Source organism: Panthera pardus, unplaced genomic scaffold (assembly GCF_024362965.1).
Source record: "Panthera pardus isolate Hobbes unplaced genomic scaffold, ASM2436296v1 HiC_scaffold_3, whole genome shotgun sequence".
In the NCBI taxonomy this organism is placed as follows: Eukaryota; Metazoa; Chordata; class Mammalia; order Carnivora; family Felidae; genus Panthera; species Panthera pardus.
The window spans coordinates 21,596,951-21,620,440 of record NW_026526876.1 but is presented as its reverse complement, the minus strand read 5'-3'; the positions used below and the strand labels follow the sequence as shown (position 1 = coordinate 21,620,440).

General features: G+C 39.0%; 1 long non-coding RNA gene across 1 annotated transcript; it reads left to right on the top strand.

Moving 5' to 3' along the window:
• Positions 1-1,049: 1,049 nt before the first annotated feature.
• Positions 1,050-12,656, top strand: LOC128774160 (uncharacterized). Its single transcript, XR_008418567.1, has 3 exons — positions 1,050-1,210; positions 11,592-11,705; positions 12,515-12,656. It is a non-coding gene; the product is annotated as an uncharacterized LOC128774160 (long non-coding RNA).
• Positions 12,657-23,490: the final 10,834 nt, after the last annotated feature.

Sequence of the window (23,490 nt, the reverse complement as noted above, 5' to 3'; positions counted from 1 at the left end):
TCTTGGGCAAGTGATTCACTTGTACCACTTGTACTGTCTACAGTGAGGGTTATAACAGTGCATCTTTCCTTACGTTGTGGGGAGTAATACGTGGGATACTTATTAAAAGGCACCCAGCACAGTGCCTGGCCCAGAGTGAAGGCTGGTACAGATGTGCGCTATTAACACGGTTATATTCTCTTCTGCAAATAGTTTTGTGTTGAACACTCAGTAGAAGCTCAATATAAAAGTGATAATTTGTAACATGAGGGAGAGACAGTAATCACAAATTGGACTACGCTGCAGAGTAATTCTGGGAGTTTAAAATTATTTTATTTTGTAAAAAGTGTCTCCCTTTTTATGTAATCCTTTCCCTGCCTTTCTTGTTCCCCTATTTTATACTTTGCCCAAAGAATCATTTAGTGTTCCAAAATATTAGACTCTTATAGGTATTCAGAAGCCCCAGGAGAAATGGAATACATTTACAGACCCATAAACATCTAAATTAGTGCTATAAATGGGAAATATAGTCTATAGTTGGAGAGTGCCCAATACATAATATGTTGTGGCATAGAAGAGACTTCCTTTTTGGTGGCTGGAAAATCTATTTGCTCTAAGTATTCAATTTTAAAATGGATAATAAAAATAAATAATAGGCATGCTTCTGCTCAAATTGCACCTTTCATGGGAGATCTCAAAGAGTTTTTCAACTGTTAATTTATGACCCCTGGGGAAAGGTAGGTGGCAAGTAATATCTTTTTTCCTCCAATGGAGAAACAGACATAAAAAGGCCCAAGTGACTTGTCCAAGGACACAAGGCAAGCCCTGGCTTCAAGCAGACCATCTCAAAGAAAACACAAATGCAGATATTCTCTTTAAATGACTAAAACTTGTATTATTTGCCAATAAAACCCGCGATGAATGCTAACGTGGGTTGTGCAACGGTCATACAACCCACACTATTTTCATTAGTGTATCGGTTGTCTATTCCTGCAAACTACCACAAAAGCTTAATGGTGTATGTTGGTAAATATTTATACTTGATAATGCATCTGCAGGTAAGCTGGGAGTTGAATATCCCGGCTGGGCTCAAGGCTAAGCTCAACTCAACAGCCCAAGATGAAGCTTAACTCTAGATCCTCTCCCTGTGTCTACGTGGACCAGGTGTCTAGCCAGGGCATGATCATCTCATGGCAACAACATGAGGGACAAGAGAACAAACCCCAACCATGTAAGTGAACCCTGTCATTTCTATTAATCCTTACGTAGCATGGATTTCTATTAATGCGTACAGGACAATGACTGAGCTCTGATGGAAGGATGGGGAGGTACACTGTCTCCCTATCATGAAGCTGAAAAGTCGCATGGCCACGTCTCCAATTAATTTCCTTGAAAGTGCATTACCCCCATGGAAGTGAGAGAAGGGAGTACTGTCAAACAGTAATCGAATTTACCACAACCAGCACTGTATCACTGTTAACATTTCAGTCATTCTGTACGGGCTAATCTTTGAAACTCTGGCTGTTTCAAATGCTTCTGTAACTTCTGCTGGACGATTGGCTCGATTCTGGCTCAGAAGGGTGAAATATAAGTAAGAAAAAGAATACCTCTTGTCACTTACTAGTTATCTCCTTGATACCAAGTTAAAGAGACCAATCAGATTTAAGAGGGAATTGCCTAATAAGGAAATAATCCTAATTGGTTTAGATGAAATTGTATACGGTAGATCAATGTAAATAATTCGAGCTTATTTGGGCTTGTTATTGAGTCTGTTCACAGACACTGTGAATAGCTCCTGAGATTCCCAAGGAATCGGGAATGCTTGACATCTATAAAAGGTACAGTGAAATATCTTTAGCATATTGATGCTGATTGAAGATGAGATCCTGTTAACTAACAGTTCGACCTCCACAATGCCTCAAAAGTCACATACTCCAGGATGCCACGTGAAGGTTCTTCGTCCTGGTATAAATCTGTATTCCCTTAAAGTCACCTCATGCTCCCACTCTATTCCTCCAATACTCCAATTTGTTTCTCAACCTAGACCAAAATTTCCAACTTGAGTATTCGTTGAGGATAAGACACTCTCTCTCTTTCTCCTCATACAATGCAGAGCTAAAGAAAAATGAAGGATCAGGGTCTGGTCTAATCTAAATATCCCCCACAATGATGAGATTTAAGGAATTGTCATCATTTTAGACAACGAGTAATAGGAAAAAGGGTTCAATGCATGGCAAGGCCCAATGGGGTGACCTGGAGGTAGAGGAAAACAGGAAAACCGGTTGTCCCTTTGACACTACTTTGAAGAGCAGATTTCTCTCCAAGGTAGCCAAAGCCTCTCCACATCACTGCCAACCCCTGCCTCCAGGCTCTATCTGAATCACTTTCCTTTCTGGTTAAATCTGTGGATTCCTGCGGGGAGAAGAGTGGCTCCCACTGGCTCAGGACTATTTCTGCAGGTTATATATGTCACAATTTTCCATGCCTTTAACAAGACTCAATTAAAAATTAATCGGTCCAGCATGGCAATTTGAGAGGTAATTGTTTCTTTTCCTGACTCCATGGCCATAGGCAAAAAGCACACCCAGAACCTAAATTAATCATCTAATTGGGATTTTTCCATACTGCAGCCACTCAGCCTTCCAGGGGTCCCAACAGTGTACTGCCTGACCTCAGTAATTAGATTGCCCTAGTGTCCAGTCTGCGGGCTTTCTGCCTTACTTTCCCTTCCAAGTCCCTTTAGTAAAATGGAAAATAGCCATATAGGCTGTTTACCTGGGCCCTCTTCAATGGCCAACAGCATTTATCTTCAGAAGATAAAACAGCACTCATGAGGAAGTACTGGAAAGGGGGGAAGGTTAATATATTCAACATGGTTTGTAATAGCAAAAGTTGGTTTCAACCTAATAGCAGTCCTGGATTGGTTAAATATATAGTCTATTTTTGTAACATGTAGCAATGTGGCTAAAAAAGAAATAAGGAAATGATTGGATTTCATAGGTCTTTAGGTCAAACTGTATGTATTCTCATTTAACATGTACAGCAATGCTGCAAGTTGTAAATGCCATTATCTTGCTCTTTCTTACCACCCCCCAAACATATGAGTATATTAAGCCTGAAAAGAAATCAGGTTAGTACCAGAGGTATTTGTGTTGGTTCATAGTAGCTGACACACACATTACCTTTACATTTAGTTTTGATACAAGACGTATATTGTGTTTACTCTTCCAAATTTAAGATTAATACAATTTTCTTGTTTCTCTAAGAAAGAATGTAAAGGCCTATATTTGATTATTTCATTTATAAAAACTTTTTTTAATGTTTATTTATTTTTGAGAGAGAGACACACACACACTGAATCTGAAGCAGGCTCCAGGCTCTGAGCTCTCAGCACAGAGACTAACACGGGGCTCAAACTCACAAACCATGAGATCATGATTCGAGTTGAAATCAGATGTTTAACTGACTGAGAGCCACTCAGGTGCCCCAATATTATTTCACTTTTTTAAACCTTGACATGAGTTTTGTATTTTCCTAAAGAGGTGGTATGAAGGAATCTAAGTATCTTATTTTTTCTTAAGTTTCTACCTGGGAAAAATTAATTAAAATATTTTACTATATCCTTCCCATAAGTTTATTCATCATACACTAATGATCATAAGTTAAAAAAAAATATTTGGAACTGTATTTAAGTGAAAGATAATTGCTTATATAATTTACATTCAGAAGACCAGAATTGGGATTGCCTCAAGGTAGAACTCAAGTTCTCTTCTCTCCATGACCATAAACATTTATCTTCATCATAGTGTTCTGAGTACACTCAAACTATAATCCTATATATTCTTGCAAAGTTTTGCTATTTGTCAATATTTTGGATCACCAAAGACATACTTGTCATGTGGTAGGTAATTAATAAGTTAATTTTAATGGAATCAACCTGACCATATCCTTCAATTTCAATCCAATATCTTTAAATGATGCCAGTGACATATGTGTTCTGTGAACTCCATAATAGCATACAAATATTAGGTATAAGCATTATTAATAATAATGGAAATGATATATCATCTAGCCGCTAGGATTTCATCTGCCAACGCAGCCCATCTCTTCACAGTAGTAAATGTAGCTTTAATGACACCTCTTTCTTATGGCATAATAGTTGTATGAAGTTGATGAAAGCCATCATTTTAATTTCTCTAGAATTACTTGTAGGTGTATAAAAAATAGTGCCAATAATCTTTCTAACATCTTTGGAGTATACTCCGAAGAAGTGAATAAATAAGAAAGTGTGTCAGTTTTTTTCCGGTACTTGAATCTTGACATTGAAACTATCAGTCCAAGACCCTAGTTCCATTACTAAAAGGATACTGGATCTAGTACAAAATGACCAAAGCCATACCTCTTCATCCCATTAGACACAGTTTTCAGTTAATTCTGCTTTTCCTAGCCTCATCTCTGTCTTTAATAAGATAAGCGCTTATACCTATACTGACAAAAAGCAGTAAATATCACACTTAGTCTAATCATGATAGTCAATGCTTAGAAGTTTCAACAACATCCACTTAACATGTATATGGAAGGTAAAGACAAATCCAGTTTTTAATTTTTCTTATTTAATGTGTTCTGTACAAGTTCAGCGTTTACATTGTCAGTTCACAGACCCTATCTGGACATAATAGTTATTTACACAGCTGCTAATGGCATATTATAGGCAGCACTGTTATGATTCTCCAACTACCTGTTGATCATAACAGTCCTAGAGCTTTATTAGCTATCTCCAAGCAAAGCATCTCCCCAGAGAGAAGAATTTGCAGCAAGCAGGAAGCTCTCGCTTCTTCATGTTCATATCATGAAAACTTGAGAGCTCTCAAAGACCTCTGACCTTTTCTCCATGGCTGAGGTTGCCTTGGGGGGCTCTTTCTCATGGAGAAAGATCCACCAGCCTACTTTCCCCTCTCTCCTTCCTCCCTCCCTGGCCAGCCTCACCTGTGATCACCCAGGGTAGGAAGAGACAAAGCCCTCCCTGGGTTCTGATAACAGGGTTGCTTGACTGTAATTACAGGCTTTTGCTTCCCAGCTATCCAAATGACAGTCACAATCGAGACTGAAACTCCTCAGTCAGATGGAATCAATTACTGAGCAAAATTGGGAGGTTAATTTTCCCCAGAATGAGATATGCCTTTTAGCTTTGCCGTCTCTTTCACTCCAGCTGGTGGCTTATTTGGTTGCATTGTTCTCTGGCCATATGAACAAAGTTCCATTAGGAAGGATTTCCAAAAGAGTTGATTTGAAAAGGAAACTCCATCAGCCTCCAAACCCAATACATGCCGAATGGAAGGACTGTTATTAACTAAGCAGCATGGATGGCTAGTCACTAGAATTTACATTTGATGGACATGGGGCTAATCCAATAAGAAGAAATGGAGTCTTCTTGTATAGTACTACCGCCTTCTTGGAGCTCCCCTGTCTGCTAGAGCATGACCCAGCACTGAAAGAGTCTTCTCCTCTGGAAACTGCCATGAAAATAAGCCATTCCCCTCATTCGAATACTTTTCTAAATATGACAAAGCATCTCTTTAAAAACAAATAACCAGTATTCATCTTCTCCAAATGGAATTGCCTCCTCTGAATGGCTTAGTAAAAGTATTGTAAAAAAGTTCCATTTAATCAGTGATAATTATAGCAATAATAATACCGAGTGATTCAAATTTATTTAGTCTGTACTATGTCTTAGGAAATGCTAAATATTTTTGTATTAACGCAGTCCCCTCAAAACTGCCCTAGGTAAACTGAGGCACTGACAAGTTGGGTAACTTGCTCGTGTTTACCTGACTGGTAAATAATAGAGCCAGAGTATGAGCCCAGGTGATCCGATTCCAGAGCCAACAATTTAAAATCACACAATTTAAAAACTACAATTTAAAATGAACACTGTCACTCCGTATGTTCATGAACTCCAAAAAGGAGTACTCCCATCCCTTTGTAGGTGGGAAAATGGAAGTATGGGGTATTAACTCGTTCAGTTTTACGTGTCTCATGAATTAATGAAGCTGCTATTCCACACCACGTCTGTCAGACTCAAAAGCCTTAGCACATCCACTAAAACCCTATAGAGACTTTGCAAAGAGCCGCTTTTGTACAGTCTTGGATGATAATAAAATCATTGGAAGTGATTATCAATTGTAGTATCATTTATGTTCTTCCGTTAATGCTCTTTAGGAATGTGTTTAGGTCAAATTTAGTGGCTTTATATGATTCCTATAATAACATTGTATATGTTGTATTCCAAATCCTATATAGCTGTTTCCCTTATAGCATCTTTACAGACTGTCACCCCACGAAGTACCTACTTCATCAGGAAACAGACTTTGAGAGTTTGAATAACTTGTAATAAGATCTTTGGGATTAAAATTCGGTGTTATTACTACTACTGAAACTGAGTATCCCCCAATATCTGACAGGTTTAAAGGCAAGTGCTTCACTATTGCCCCTCAGTCTCTGAGTCAGAAAAGTGAACTAGTGTCTGCATGACATTTATTAGAAGTAGAGCTTGGTAGGTTAATTCAGTCATTCAGCAGTTCTTGAATTTCTACAGCATCGCAGCACAGTAGCATGGTAGCAACAGTGACTGAAGTCTCAGAATAGGACAGTGTCCCTGCTCTCATAGACTTCATACTCTACTGACAAATGTGGCAAACACATTTGCAAATGGATTTTACACTTAGCACACACCCGAAGCATTATGTAACACGGTGGGGAAATTAATGGCAAATGAGTAGTGTTTTCTGGTTAGAAGTAAAATAAGCTTTTCTTCCCCTAAAGAGTATACAGTGCTAATAAAGGCATTTATGAATGTAACCGAGGGGAAAATCATCCAAATTGAAATGAAAAAAAAGTGTTTTTCTTTCCTTTTGGAAAGTGTAAAATGGGAGAGCGATATTTACATTACAGCAGGACCCTTTAGAGTCCATATATATGTTGGTGTACGTGGATCTTTAACTTCATGAAGAAAATTTCCTGCAAAGAAACATCAAAAATACAGATTGACAAGCACTACTCATTCAAACCAGTTTTAGGGGTGCCTGGATGGTGCAGTTGGTTGGGTGTCCGACTCTTGGTCTCAGTTCAGGTCACCTCATAGTTCGTGAGTTTGAGCCCCCACATCAGGTTCTGCGCTGATGGTATGGAGCCTACTTGGGATTCTGTCTGTATCCCTCTCTCTCTGCCCCTTCCCCGCTTGTGCGCAACCGTGTGCTCGCACAGACACACACACACACACACACACACACACACACACACTCCTCTGTCTCTTTCTCAAAATAAATAAATAAACTTTAAACAAATAAAAATAAAACCAATTTTAAACAAATGGAGTTTAAAAAAATTCTGAAGTTAAAAAAATATAATCATACGTTTGTACTTACATGTACTGTAACTTATATATATTATACACATGAACATATGTACATAATTACAGAATTCATTGTAAGAATTCAATTTACCAGTATAATGTTCTAGAGCCCAGATTTCATAAAGTGAGGCTCACCTGTATTTAAAATACATCTGGGTGACACTATGTTGAATAAGCTAGGAGGACATTCAGTTCTCAGTAGATACTGAGAAATAATGTTTTGGGTAAGCCAAAAGAAACACACACCCACACACTTTTTGTACTCCATATTTTTTTTCGGATCAACAGGACACGAATTCCGGATTCAGAAGGGATAAGAGGCCATATGGCTCTGGATCTCTACTAAGTGGTCTCCATCACATTTGTTTTTTTCTTTTCTCTTAGCCCTGGCTTTTCTTCTCATAGACTCTGTTTCCTTCCTTGCAAAAGGTAGTCCCTGATTAGAGCTGGGGCACAAGCACACCTGCATGAGCACTAGCCTCCCCCAATTATAGCATCTTTAGTGTAGGTGTAGGAGCAGGCCTTGTAAAAAGGGGCTTTCTCATTATTATTATTTTGTGGTCAAAAGGTTGCATACACTATTTTTTTTGCTGCTGCTAAAGCTTAGAAAGGGTGGAAAGCAAAATATTTTGTTAATTATTCAGGCCATCAGGTTACATAAGAGGTTCCATAGCTTTCTGCATCAAACTTGAACAGTTGAAACCACAAATTCTGTTTTTGCAGCCATAAAACATTCGTGGCAAAAGAGAGAGAGAGAGAGAGAGAAAGAGAGAGAGAAAATAATAAAATCCATTTTCCATTCGCTTGAAACATAAAATTTAATGTGGTGAAAAATGACAGTTTACTCCCAGTAGGAAACTGCTCAGAGCCATGTTTCACAGGCATGGTGTGGAGACTTCAAGACACATGTGCAGTCACTGAATGCTGCAAGAAATTGCTTACTGAGAGAGGATGTTGCAAGGTAAAACATGTAGGGGGCGAGGTGAATAAGGCCTTGATCTAAATGGAAGAGGTTTTCCTTCTCTACCAAAATTATTAAGCTACATCTATCCAATAACCACCGTGCGATCCTACACTCAACTTGAGGAATGTCCTCACACAGAGTAGTCCAGTAGATGTCCTCACACAAAGACTGAAGACACTTGGCTATCAGTAATAGGTGAATGTGATTATCAGCATGAAGACATCAAATTCTTTTTCAGAAAGATAAAGCAGCCATGAACTATAGCTGTGAGCTCCGTAAAATATAATATTTACATGATATCTATCTTCTTTATGAATGTCTCATTCAGAGCAGAATCAAGGCATCCAATGTTAAGAAGCAAAAATGTTAAGCTCCAGCTCTATCGGTAACAGGAGAAGCAAATGCAGACTCCTCCTTTAAACCCAACCGGCCTTTATTTCTTTCCTATAAAGTTAATAGTTGGACTAAGTGACTTCTAAGCCCCATTTTAACTGATATTTTATAAGAATTTTAGAAAAGGATAATTACCTGTTTATCCCAAGTCAATAGAGCAAACCAAGTAACAACTGAAAATAAGAATCGCTTGTCCATATCTGAGTCAAGTTGAATATTATACGTGGTGTGTAGAATTTCTGAGTCTTTCTCAGACTTTTGTCTTGCCTTTAATGTTTAACTCTTCATATCAGTTATCTATTACCACGCACTGTCTAATCACTCCAAAACTCAGTGACTTAAAATAGTAAGCATCTATTATTGCTTAAAGGTCTACAGACCAGCTCGGAAGTTCTGATCTGGGCCAGGTTTGACTGCTCTCAACAGGATTGCTTATGCATCTGCAGTCCGCTTGTGGGCCAAATGGGAGATGGCTGGTCTAGGATGGTTTCACTTAACATGTCTTATGAAGCATTATCTGGTGGCCAAGTGACGCTCAGCCAAAAGTCTCTCATCATTTGAGAGAATAGCACAAACTCATTCTCATGGCAGATGGAAAGGGTCCTAAGAGAGAAGAGACACAGAGAAGGCCCATTGAAGCCTGTGTTCAGAATGGCACACTGTCAATTTGGCCACATCCTACTGGTTGTTGAAAACAAGTTGCAAGATGAGTCCAGATTCGAGGGATGGGGAAAAGGAGACCCTCTCTTGATGAAAGAAATTGTAAAGTCACATTGTAAACTGTGTGGATATGGGGAGGTATGGAGAATTAGAACATTTTTACAATCTGCCACGCTATACTTAGACACTGCTATGGCTAAAGGTATGATCTGTATTTTCTAGTGGTAACAAGTGTGTTTCTCTACTTATTTTGTAGTGTTCTGTAATTTCCTTTTTTTTTAATGAATTTTTTAATGTTTATTTATCTTTGAGAGAGAGAGAGAGAGAGCATGAGCAGGGGAGGGGCAGAGGGAGACACAAATCTGAAGCAGGCTGTAGGCTCCAAGCTGTCTACACAGAGCCCGGTGCAGGGCTCGAACCCATGAACCACGAGATCATGACCTGAGCCGAAGTCAGATGCTTAACCTACTGAGCCACCCAGGTACCCCTCTGTAATTTCCTATAGGCAATGTCTTCCACTAAGTTTTTTTTCCCCTATGTAAGCCACTCTACTTACCATAATTCAGTATCAGATTTGTCCAAACCATATTTGGGGGCTAATTAACCCCAACTTGATTATTGTAGCATTTACTATCTATTTACTCTTGGATTAATGGTATGGAAGCCTTCATCAGTTAAAATTATATCAGTCTTATTCGAAAGTTGGTCCTAATATAGCTATTACACAGAAAAAGATAGATATGATCCTTACATAGCCTGGATTCTAAAATATTAGAGTCACAATTGAATTCTGGAGACATGGAAATTTTGATATGATATCTACTACTTGCTACTATGCTTTGTAGATCATTTAACCTTTTGAGTCTCAATTTGCTTTTCTACAAAAAACAAAATAAAAGTTTACTTATCTAAAGTGTCTCTGATGTTAACTTCTATGGATTGGTCATTTTAAGTGGACTCAGTATGCCCACATTCCTGAGTCACGTTAGACCCCTGTAACTTATTGAAGTCTTAGAATATACATGCTTTTAAATCTTTTAAGTATTCTTAATGTCTAAATAAGTAAAAATGCCCAAGTTATTTAGTGTAGATTGACGTCAGCAAGTGGCTCTGACAGAGTTTAGTCAGGGATAGATCTTTAGCTACATCAGATAAAGATTAGATTCATTCCTTAAAATTGTTATCAATACTTTTTTACAATGTACTTGTGAAAAGACTGAGAATGCCTTTCCGTACAAATGTTTTCTAATAATTCTGCCGTTACTCTCCACTAGTCATGTTCAAATCTTTCCTTTTTATCAATAGTCTGTCTAAATCCAGGTAGATTACTATGACTAAAAGGAGAGAAATATTTGAGATCAAACATGGTACTGCAACATAGTAAATCTTGTCTCATTTTCGGTGTCATCTGAAAAAAGGCTAGTAATTGGGAAAAAAAAGGTAAAATGTTTGTTATAGCTCATATGCCCCAGAAAAATAGAATTGACATATAGATGCAGACCATTGATTACCATTTTAGAATGCATTCTGGTGATGGTTATAGAAAAGAGATTTACCTTCACCTTCAACATTTCCTTAAGCCTTTCACAAACTTGAAATAATTTAAAAATACAAGGTGAATAAATACATTAGAAATTTTCTAATAATTAACCACAAAAATACTGTATCACCAATTTAAAGACAACATTATTCCCCTCCTTATTAGAATGTGGCAGATTTGACCATCAATTTAAAATATCTTTAAAGAATATAATTTAATTATTTTCTATTTGAGGGAAAAAATGCAATGCTTGAAATACTAGCTAATGAGCAAATGCAAAACTAAAAATAAGTAAGTATAAGACAGAAGAACTCTGGAATAAGCAATGTCTTTAGCATTTTAAATGCTGGTCAATACCAAAACCACTGTTTTTTGTTGTACATGTATCCTAAGAGTTTTTCCAATTGGCAAAGCAGTGGCAAGGTGCATATGCTTTTTCATGCTTTTTGTTGTTTGTACAAAGCTATTTTGGTGGACTCCACACAAATACAGGGAAATAGAAGCTTGAAGCCACCACTGGAATTCTTCAGAAAACACAAAGAAAACCCATGTGTTTCATTCATACCGCAATTTGGGGTGAATGTGGTTTTTGGCCAACATTTTCCAGAAAGCCACTTAATCCTAAAAATTTCTTCTAAGTCTAGATACACAACCAGAATCCCAGCTGAATGGATTCACTCAGTCTTGAGATCCAGACTGGTCCAGGATATGCAGTCAACATCTTTCTGAACTCTTAGAGGATTGGAGGACATTTATAGGTAATATGGAAATAGAAAACCCTCAATGCCTTTCCAATTCTAGTAGAGCAAGAAATCACAGGCTGAATCCCTACAACTGCCCAAGACAGTTACAGGATTCTTGATTGTTTCTCATGGTCCTTGTTTTATGCTAATATACCTGTGTAATGTTCTGGAAGCAGGCTCCCTAGGATCACATCTAGACTATACTATTCACTAATTGTGGGATCCAGTCACTTAAACTGGCTCCATTTGCTCACAAATAATGTGAGGATAATATTTTGTAACTCATAGTGTTGTTAGCAGGAAGTAAGATATATGTATAAAGCTGCTTGCCATAGTGCCCAGCACACATTAAATAATAAATGTCAGCTATTGATATTGTTATTATATCATATCACCATCATCATCAACACCATCATCAGTTATACGCAACCAAATACAAAAAAAGTCCGATTATAAATCTGACATCAACCTTACGTATCACATAAGATGCTTATTACTAAGAAAGGAATTCTTACAGAATTCCTAATTGAAGAATTCCTGATATGGTGAACTGCCTTCATAACTCTGGGCTCTAATGCTCATCCGTGGCAAATCATTAAAGAGGATTGAGAATCCCATTTTTCAGGCTCATCCTAACCTCTGAAAGCCCCATTCATCCCTGGACTCATCAATCAGTATTTATGGAGCACCACATCAGACAGTGATGGAATTAAAGAAGGAGAAATGTCCCCTGCTCCAGACAGACTCATCACCCAGGGAGGAGACAGCCATATTCACAAATAATTACCGTGCATTAATGCATGGCATTTGCTCTTGCAAAGCAGCAGGCCAACAAAGAGGATACTTACATTATGCCTGAGGGGTTGGAGAAGGCTTGACACCGGAAGGGACATGGGGTCCCAGTCATGGAAAATGAGAAGAAGCCACCAAATAGAGAAAAGGAAAAAAAGAACTCCACATACAAAGTAGCAGGTACCATGGGGTTATGAAAGCTCTTGATATGTAATGAGAATGTAGTTAGAGGTGATCGAAGCAAGAGATATATTGTAGGGATCAAACAAGTTTGGAGAGGGAATTATGAGAATATACCCCCCACCACATTCTGCAGAAAATAACAATGAATTAAAACATAGATAATTTAGAGGTGCACACACGAGCCTCATCTAAAAAACATGATCAAAGCAAAATACCCCTCCCCCCAAATAATTGCTTAGATGATAGTACTTTTTACTTGCTCTTGGAAAAATCTCCCTGTGAATGCCTTCTTTCCTTCTTTTTTTTTTAATGGACCAAAAGGAAACGAAATAATATTTATTGTGTCTCTTGCATTTGTTCCTTAGGAAAATGGCATTAGCCTCATATGGAAACACTTTGACAGGCCCCTGAAAATAATTCCTTAACCACAAACATGTCTTCTACTTGTCTGATCTCAAATTGTTCCAAGTGAGTATCACAATTTCAGGTCAGGTTTAAGGATATGACAGGCACTATCAGTCCATTAAATATGAATGATATATGAGGCAGAGGGCGGAGGTGTTGGCACAGAAGGAAAGACTGCCGGTGGGAGCCCCACTCCAGGTTTTGTACAGCGTCTGCCTCCCTAGGAACCTTCCAGTTCCACCTGAAGACTCTTATCGGCACTTCCTCAGCGCAGATGAAAGGGGGGGGGGAACAATGGAACTTCTCTGTGTTCATCACCCAGATACCATCTCAGGGCCTCAGTGGAGCATGATTGTTGGAAGCGAAATAACACAGATAGGATTTCACATCCAGGCTTTGGAAATGGGAATAACAAAGATGCAAGGACACAAACAACCCCCGTCACTGCACTCCTCCCCTCCTCACCCTCTGCATCCACCTCCTTGTTGCTCTTTTGCTTCCAACTTCTAATTGGCAGACACTTGATCCACACAGCCATTTATTTCATTTTCAGAGCACACAAGGCCACTTGAGACCCACTGATACGTGTGGGAAAGTGGTGGCCATGCTGCTTGCACCTGTTGCAGGGAGCTGCCCATTGCCCCTCCCTCCCTGCTGTGCCCATTGTGTGCCACCTTATTCTGTTTCAGTAGCAGCAGAAAAGAAGTCAGAGTAGCCGGCATTCAACATGAACACATACAAAAAGGAGGCCAGAAAGCTTCCTTGTACCTCTTTCCCTCCCAGAGCCTGCCCAGTGGCCTATTTCAATAGTAAGTGTAGCAATCCTATCTCTTTTGAGAGCTACAGCATGTAAGAACCAGTAAAAGGCAACAACATAAGCTTTTATTTTGATGGTCCATTGAGCATTACTGGTATGAATTAGCTTCACACACACACACACACACACACACACACACACACACACACACCCCTAATTCAAAACCATCCATATTTGGTATCTCCCAAGTAGACCATATCTATTACTTCTGTGCTAGTTAAATAGATTTGAGATTCAAGGCTCCAAGGACTTTTAACTTCCAAGAGAATAGGCTGCAATACCAATAAACGTTCACAGCAACCTCCTTGGAATGCAGATTAAAATCAAGTAACTCTATAGACAGATCTTCATGACAACAGTGTAGAACACACTCAAATTCAAAGGAGAGGGGAAGGGAGCTTAGCAGCTACCGTCTTGAACAACTGTGCCGCGATGAAACAAGACGAAATTTTGAAGTTGGATGGCCGAACTGCCTAGTTGGTGTCTGTTACCATGTGGAGACTGTAACTGCTCAATGGTGGTAATAATACATCATAAGACCTGGAAATGGAAAAGACCCATTAAATCATCTAGTAATGCCTTTGCCAGCACAGGATGCAGTTCGCAGAGAATGTTCCTTAAAGTGCCCCTTGGGATGAGCTCCAAAGACCATGTCATTTTATCCATCTCCAAAGAGTGCAATCCAGCTATCTACAGTATCCGATTGCTGTTATGAAATTAAACTTTGGCCTTAAAAGCATTGTTCCATACCGAACTATTCCTTGGTACCAGGTTTTCATTAAGGACCAGTCATAGCCCTTGGAGGAGGCAGGAAAGGTCATTTTATCCATTCCCCTACCTCCGGGCAGGTCTTGTGTGAAATGACACCAGCCTGGCTCTTATTATAAAATTCCCAGAGCAGGAAGTTCTATAGCCCCTGTTGTAATGTGCTTTCCCATGACACATAACCCTCATGTAGAGAGTGTTTTCTCCAGTCTAGACGAAATCTCTCCCACCACAGTATAAAAACATCTTCCCACAGTCGCAGAGAGCTATGTGTGTCGTGTTCACCTGAGGAGAAGAGGGCAGGTTAGTAGTGCCTCCTCTGCGTTAGTCTTGATAGGGTTTTCATATCAGAGTTTACCAAAACAAGACATGATATGATATGGGCTTTTGGAAGCCAAGGCTTGTTCTGTTCCTTTTTTTATTTTTATTTTTTTGCTATGTTTTGGATTTTGATTAGTTATAAACATAAAATAGCATTCTCCTTACTGAAACAGTTAAGATTTTGATACGTGTGACGTAAATCCACTTAAATCTCCATTTCATGTTACATTTTCATTATATTGAAAAGTTATGGATTTACTAAGTCAATTATGTGTGTAGAATCTGGAATCTAAAACCTTAACATATTAAATATTCACTATATGATATGCTAGTTATGCATCATTATTACTTATTTTTCTCTTAAGATAGATGTGCTTGGACAGGACCTTTATTGGTAATCTCTTATCATACTTTTAATTTAAATTACTGTAAGTAATGGAAGGTCATGAAATAGCATATGCTGTCTCTGCACTTTTACACAAATTGAAGTTGGGCTTTTTTGTTACTTTTAATTGCTCGTTTCAAAATTCAGAATAATGAAGCCTCAACCATCTTTCAGTAAGAAACCTGGAAATATATAACCTGAGTTTATGCTTCTGACAACTTCCTTATCTGACTTTTAATCATCTGTTGAATATCTGGTTACCGGTAAAATACTTTGAGGAAAGAAATCAAAATTGATTATCTTCGTGATATTCTTATTTTTGAAAAAACAAAGTTTGCAAAAATAATTTTATACTAAAATATATTAGTTTTTATATTAACAGAAAAATTTTGAAAATGTATCCTATTGATCAAATGAAATATTATAAAAGAAAAAAATACAATAGTCATTTATGTTTCATATTTATTTCAAATTTTTGAGAAAATTTGAAAGCATTAAATTCTAGAGTGCAAAAGAGTGAGCTGGTGCCTTTTATAAGGCATATATCATTGTCTTTCCCTTACTCTGTCTTGTGTTAAAGAAAGAGAAAGAGAGAGAAAGGGAGAGAGGACATTTTCTTAAAGTTAGCAAGAAGTATTCCAATGAATATTCCAATACAAATCTTCTAATAAAGTTGTCACACCAGAATTTCTTCACATATCATAAGAAAGTTTAACCTTACGAAAATTCTTAAGAAATGCATACCTTAACACAAAGTGGGTCAATAATCTTAACAAGTATTTTACTTTACATCCAAGAATGCAGTGCTCCTGTAAGCCCACAATGCCTGTATATGAGGCAGTGGTATAAATATCACGCTTATACCTCACATAAAATTTTAGGAGACCTTCCTTTTCAAGTCCCTGCCTCCAAAGACACACATACTTTTTGTGGATTTCTAAACTCAGCCCGTGTTGTTGGGAAAATACTCACTTCTGTACACCGACAGTAACAGTTAACATTTTATTGAGTGCTTACCATGTGCTAAACACTCCACATGCATCATATTATTTGATTTTCATAATCACCCTGTGAAGTAGACACTATCATGATTTCCATTTTGCAGGTGAGGTTCACCAAGGTTAAGTATCTTGCCCAAGGTCATACAGCTGGTAAGTAGCATGGCCAGGATTTAAATCTGACAGTTCATCTGTAGAGCCTCAGACCATATTCTATACCAGGCTTTGCACATGAATCTCTTGAAGTATCACTTTTATGTCACTCCACTTTCTTGTGCCCAAAAAGTTCAACAGCTTGGAATCATTAGAAAAATAAAGGCACACAGAAAAGCAAATCAAATAGATCTGAAATAAAAACTATTTTAAAATACCTCTTTCAGTCTCATCAATAAGGATGAGAGTAAAATTAACTCCTCAGTTAGATTTGTTTTTCTTTATTTAAAAACTGAAAGGCACCCTAACTGCCTTACTAATTCTGACCGCACTGTCGTTCTGTAATTCTGGATCATGTGGAAGAACAAACGGGAAAGAGACCGGCCTCCTCCTTTTCTACTAGAAATAATAGCAGAAGCAGCAGCATTTCAATATGCCATAGCCACTTCTAGGAAAGTTTCTAAACCGCCTATCCTTCAAAAAGAATGAATTTAAGTACAGAAATAAAGAAAATAGAACAATCAGAAAATAATTACAGGCATGCCATTTTCAATAAAAACGATTTTTTTTTTAATTTTAATGAAAGATCTTGTCACTTCAATCGTGAATCGTTCCATGTAAACTACAAACAGGAATTGTTCCATTTTTAGGATCCAGCTGAATATTGAAATGTAGGGCTTCTGCATTTACTTAAAGGATTAAAAAAAAGCGCACATAACTGTTACTAGATATGATTAGGCATTTTGTGACACAGGAAGTAATTATTTGACACGACTGGCAGTATTTGCTGATTTTAGAAAGTCTGCCTCTCTCTGTGGTCAGGCGCTCATCACTAAGGAGCAAATGGATGAGTTTCAAAGCATTGGTTTGGACCATTGGAAACATAATCAACAGATGACAGAGAGAAACATGCCCCCCCTCCATTTTGTTGTTGTTGTTGTTGTTGTTGTTGATTTTTTTTTCTCCTTCCAGTTCTCCTTGTCAAAGGATGATTGATATGTGTGGAGCAGCCCTTCAAACGCCAGCCACTGCCTGAGGCACTTCCTATAATCAAAGCACACGCCCACCCAGAGCTAATTAGACATTAGATTAGTGTCAACTGATTGATTTAAAGCAGCCGGCCCTTCTTCCCCACCCCTCCCCTCTCCCAGCACAGTTGACTAGGGGGCTGGTCTCCAAAATGGCTCTCTCAACAGACAGGCAAATTATTCATGGAAGCTCCAGGAAGGAAACCTTAGAGATAATACAATGTGGTTAAAACACAACCAGAAGAACATTTCTAGAAGCAAAGTGAGAGGGAGGAGAGAGAGAGAGAGAGAGAAAGGAGAAACAGACAGAAAAAGAGAATGAATCATGTTTCCGAGAGCAATGAAACCCCTCGGTCCAATTTGTTGAGTTAAGTTAGAGAGAGTGTTTGTGATGTTTGAAAGAAAATTATTTGCAATTTAACCTAGGAGAGTTCTGAGTACATTTGGCTACAATTTAGATACCATTTTTCAAAGTCTTTTCCCTTCATTTTTTTCCCCCTTTATAAATATATGAGCCGGGAACATTCAAAGTTGTCTTAATGGATTAAGCAGAGACAAGGCTGCAAGGAGCAAATTAAAAATGAAATAGTTACAGCTGTTGGAACTGGCATTGGGTAGAGCGAGGTAAAAAAAATTTCTCTTCTTACGGAATAAGGGAGACTTCAGAAAACACTGAGCCCTTGCAGAGTTCAGATGCGCGTGTCTGCAAAACAGTCAGCCCTCAACTTCTTAGCAACTGCACAGCTCAATTGCTGCTTACTCTGTAGAGAAGCCCAAATAGCCGTAGTTCAACTAAAAAGTGAGCCCATTCCCAGAAGAGACCACCAGAGTAGGGGGCAGCCAGGGGCCAGTTTTAGACTTTTCATTTGCAGATTAAAGGCCTTTTCCACTTGTCACGTCCTGCTACTATTGCACTCTGGGGTCAGCACTGATCCAACACAAACACACCTCTGGAATTATTTCTGTGAACATGGGACCCTGAGAAGTGCTGTAATGGCAACAGAAACATAGAAGACAGATAGTCCTCACTAATGGAACTCCAATAGCCTTTATGTAACGATGCTTTCTCATGTCATGGATTGGAGAAGTCTGGAGAAAAGGAAGAGGGTCCCTTCCCTCTTTGATTTGCGGGGGAGGCAGGTAGAAGGTGAGAACAGTGAAGAGCCAAGCAACTGAAATGACATGCCGGTTAGCCATTATGTCTGGTTTTTGGTTTGTTTTCCTTTGTTTTTGTTTGTTTGTTTGTTTTTTGAGAGAGGAAGCACTCATGAGTTGGGGAGAAGGACAGAGAGAGAATCTTAAGCAGGCTCCACGCTCACTGCATGAGATCATGACCTGAGCTGAAATCAAGGGTCAGGCGCTCAACCAGCGGAGCCACCCAGGCACTCCACATCTGAGATTTTTAAAGTCCTTACACCTTTCAAGACTGTATGTGTTACTTCACTGATTTTCTACAAAATCGCTGAAAACGGGGGGGGGGGGGGGGGGCACATGTCATTATTAATTTACAGATTGGATATTTTGCCCATTACAGATGAAATGATTAAGGCAAGTAATTTCCCCCCCATCTTAGTAGGAAAAGTGGGTGGACCAGTACCAGATAAGTCTCACCAATGTGTCCTACTCCTTCTGACCTTCTTTGTGGCATTTCGCATATACGTATAGTTATTATTATTTTAATATTTAGATGCCCAGTCCATTTGCATGCATTTTAAGATTTGAACACCTATCTCTCTTGGCTCAAGAAATGAACCAGACCATAAGCCAGAGATCTAGGAGGTCATTAGGGAGGACCTACAGAATCCAGAGGAGAAAATGCTGAATCCTGGATTAAATACAAGAGTAATAATTCAGGTTTTTATTCTATGAAAGAACTAAAGACCTAGGCCAGCCTCCGACTGGTTCCTACCAAATAGTAAAGATGCAGGAAAGTGAGCATTGAAAACTGAACACTACGCTCTAAAATAATGTCGTGAAAACTGACGGAAGTTTCTGGAGTCCAAAATGCAATCAGGCACCAGAGCAGAATGGAATTATTGTTTTATATTTCTTGTGTATGGGTCTTAGCATCATAATGACAGCTTTCAAGGGCTACTTAGGTTGAAATATGAAGCCACGAAGGCCAAGAGTGGGTAAAGTCTGGACAATTCCATCCACGTCACTGTTTTCCTCTGGCTCTCTTGTCTCCCTGTGGAGACAGGAATTCAGAGAACACAATGGGAGAGCCAAAAGGGGTGAGGCATACAGGAGAGTCCTCCAAATGCCGATTCGGCAAATTTTAACTTTTTTAGCTATAAACCTTTCAATACCTCAAAATAAATCCTTCAATTTTATATGAGATTTCGGTTTCTGCAGCTGTAGATTTATGCAGTGTGCTAAGGCCAGGCCAAGAGAAGTGAACATGAACGATGTGACAGATAGCATAAGGATGTTATTCAGCTTCTCACTACAGCGTTGCTCACTCAGGAACTTTCCAAACGTCATGCATAGCCTCTCTCATTAATTAGCTGCTAAAGCAGCTAATCTTCTGCCATGAATGGGTGTCTCCAACTGCTGGCCCTCGGCTTGTGAGACACAGGAAGCAATGCACTTCCTTGCCCCCAGTTTGGCTCTGAGACTGTCAGGCAAATCACCGCAGGCATCACTGGGGCAGACTAATCTGTTCGTTGCTGGTCTGCCCTCTTTGTGTGCCAAGTTATGTGCCTTGGTTGCTAGTGACAAATGGATTACTGAAACATAATATGCTTCAGGAACCAGCTATATCCACAAGGAAAACTTGAAGACATGTCAACCACATACACAGCGGGGAGGTTTTGACAATAAGACCACGCACAGAAGAATAGACCTAGTGCCAAAAGGCCTTTATTGACATTCTTAAGAATAAATTAGCTAATATTTTGTGAAAATTATTATGAACCAGGCTCTGTGCTAGTTTTCTTACAAATATCTTAGTTAATCCTCATAATGACTTCAAAGTAGATAGGATCCACTTCACTCAACAGGGGAAGAAACCAAGGATCAGGGAGGTTAGTTGCCTTACCTGAAAATCATCCAGGTAGATGCTTGAAAGGTTCCATTGAGGAACCCTGTCTCCTTTCTCCTCAACACCATATGATGAACTTAGAGGAGAATGGTCATTCCTTTAAAAATAGCAACGTCTGACAAAGAAAGAGGAGACCATTCTCTGGCTAAAATTATTGGGAGAGGCCCAAGTTGTTGTTCTTCCATGAAAACCATGGAGGCTTTGTCATCATAGCATCACCTGGTTGGGAAGGCTGGGATTTGTTAACAATGACTGAGACAATGATTTTTAATGTAATTTTAATTTTACTAGAGTTTTACCTGTGTGAGTTCCACTTTGGGCCAAGATGGAGTAAGAGGGTCCATATTTACCCTCCCACCTGAAACAACATCTTAAAAGTGGGATGGAAATGCCTGAGACAGTGGTTTTGAAGATACTGGACACCAGTCAATGAAGGACAGTGAACCCCAGGAGAAGGGAAGTAACAAGGTGAGTTCTGTGATTTACTCCTCTTACTGAGCAGATGCGGTGCAGGGAGGGGTACCCAGGTGGAACTCAGCACTCTCCTTGAGTTGAGGAGTCAGAAATGGTTGTCTAGGAAGGTCAAGGTCTAGAAAGGTCAAGGCAGCTAGAGCTTGCATGGTAGGGCCCTTAAGAGGATAGTGATATACAGAGCAGAGAGCTCCAGGGATTAAAAGTCTTTCAGTGATCAGTGTATATGTTGGAGAAAAGTACCTGAGGCTGAGAAAAGAAACACCTACAAGGGTTAAAAGGAACAATTTCTTAGGGCTCACCTGGGGCCAGGAATAATTCCTGTTCCCACCAGCCAGAAGGAAAACCTCACCGTTCACAAGTCCTCAGGTAGAGTAAGTAGGGAAGGATCACTACTGGAAGTACGAGCTGCTTTGTTCTTGCCTAACAAAACTTAAAAGCATGACCCGAAAGGACCCGACTGTTCCAAATGACTGTGTCCTAGAACATTTTCTTGTATTAGCCCTCTGATCATTTCATCTCCTCAACATCTCTTTGGATGATCAAGCAGGTTTCTGAGAATGAATCTGCTGCCAGGATGTATTGGCATAGAACTTGTCACCACCACAGAGGTCCAGAAACTTCTCTTGGGCCATGTTTTTCATATACAGCTTAACCATTACTCTTGACTCCCAGTTCTCTTTGGTATTCTTCAGAGAGTAAGCCCCCTGCCTCCTGTTGGGATAGGGGTAGGAATGTGGTAATAGGAGGTTGGGAGCCAGATTTTAGTTTTTTACAACTTATCCTTCACTCCTGCCTTGCTGAATACCTTACTTCGTTCCAAGCACCTGAAATTTACTGTGCTTTTTTAGCACAAATCAGCTCATTTTTATTAATATCTTCATTTACAGGAACATGGTTTTCAGCTCACTATTCTCTGTTATATCATTTACCAAACCAGTTATCTCCTTTCTACTGCCTAACTTTTGAAGAAATTTGTAGTTCATTGTGTTTGCCTTTCTTACCTTTTTTTTTTTTTACCTTGAACTTCCTTTGAAATTATTTTACTTCCATGTGAACAGGGCTTTAAAAGAGACACATGCGTGTTATATTACACGTATTCAAATGCACGTTCACGTAATATTTAACCAGAAGTTCAAGAGCATGCTTCCTAAACTGGAAGCAAGCTGCCCACACTGAAATTTGGTTAAGTGGGCTCCCCTCTTGCCTATCTCTTTACTTTTTCACTTTACCAATAAGAAAGCTCAGGTGTGAGATGATTAAATAAGTTGCTTAAGGTCACAAAATCATCTTTCTGTCTCCGAGTTGTTATAAGTATTCAATGAGATAAATCACTTAGCATAGTTATAGTCTTATCATCATTGAGTAGAAAAAGTTATTTTTCATGATTGAACGTCTGGTCCTTATTGATTCTCCAACTTCTGAATATAGTACAAGTAGGTCTTCAGGAAAGTGGGAAAGATAGAAAGGTACATGAAGGGATAGGATGCACTAGGCTCAACCAGGGAATAAGGGCATTCCAGAGGAAGTGACGATAATTTTATTAGCTCAGTTGTAGGGCTTACATTTGTTTGATTTTTGGATTTTTTTTTAACTTTGTAAGCAGCTATGAAACCAAAAATATGTTGTAGTACAATGAAAAACTAGTAACTCTTTCAGTAGAGTAGGCTGAATACATTCCTTATAATTTCTTGGTCAAGTATCTTTAGTGTACTAATGCTGCATTCAATCATATTTCTGAAATCCCTTTATCTGTCACTTTCCTACTTTATTTTCTTGTGTTTCTAAGTAACTTCTTAAAGTTTCTGCCTCCGGCTACGAAAATACAGAATCCAGAAGAGGATTCTGGTACCAGACTGTCCCTCCTACAGTAAACAAGTAAGAAACTAGACAAAATATGTGAAACAACAGCCTTTAGACCCTGGGCAATAGGTATTATATGACTGTAATCCCCACAGGAAGGGAAACAAGTAGGTGAGCCTTGTGATCACCCTGGCCTTCTGCCTGGAGGCAATTTTTGAATCATCCTGTAAGAAGAGGGGAAAAGCAGAACACAGGGGTCTTCTTGAGCTGAAAAGGCAAAGATCAGAGTTGGGAGAGGCTGAGGTGGCTGGAGTTTGTGCTGTTGAGTACCAGAAAGGAGAGATCCGATCGACACACAAAGAGTCCCAGAAGTCTCCATAAGGGTCTGCTCATGTCTTTGGACTCCACAAGGCCAACCAAGGAACAATGAACAGAGATAAGACAACTTGCCGGAAGCTCTCTGGAGGAAAATAATTGCAGTACATATACCTGAGAAAAGAGTTTTATCCAAAATATATAAAAAGCACTTATAACTCAATAATAAGACACACAAAACAATTGAAAATGGGCAAATTATTTGAGGAGCCGCTTCACAAAAGAAGCATGAATGGCTGATAAGTGTATATAAAAGTGCTC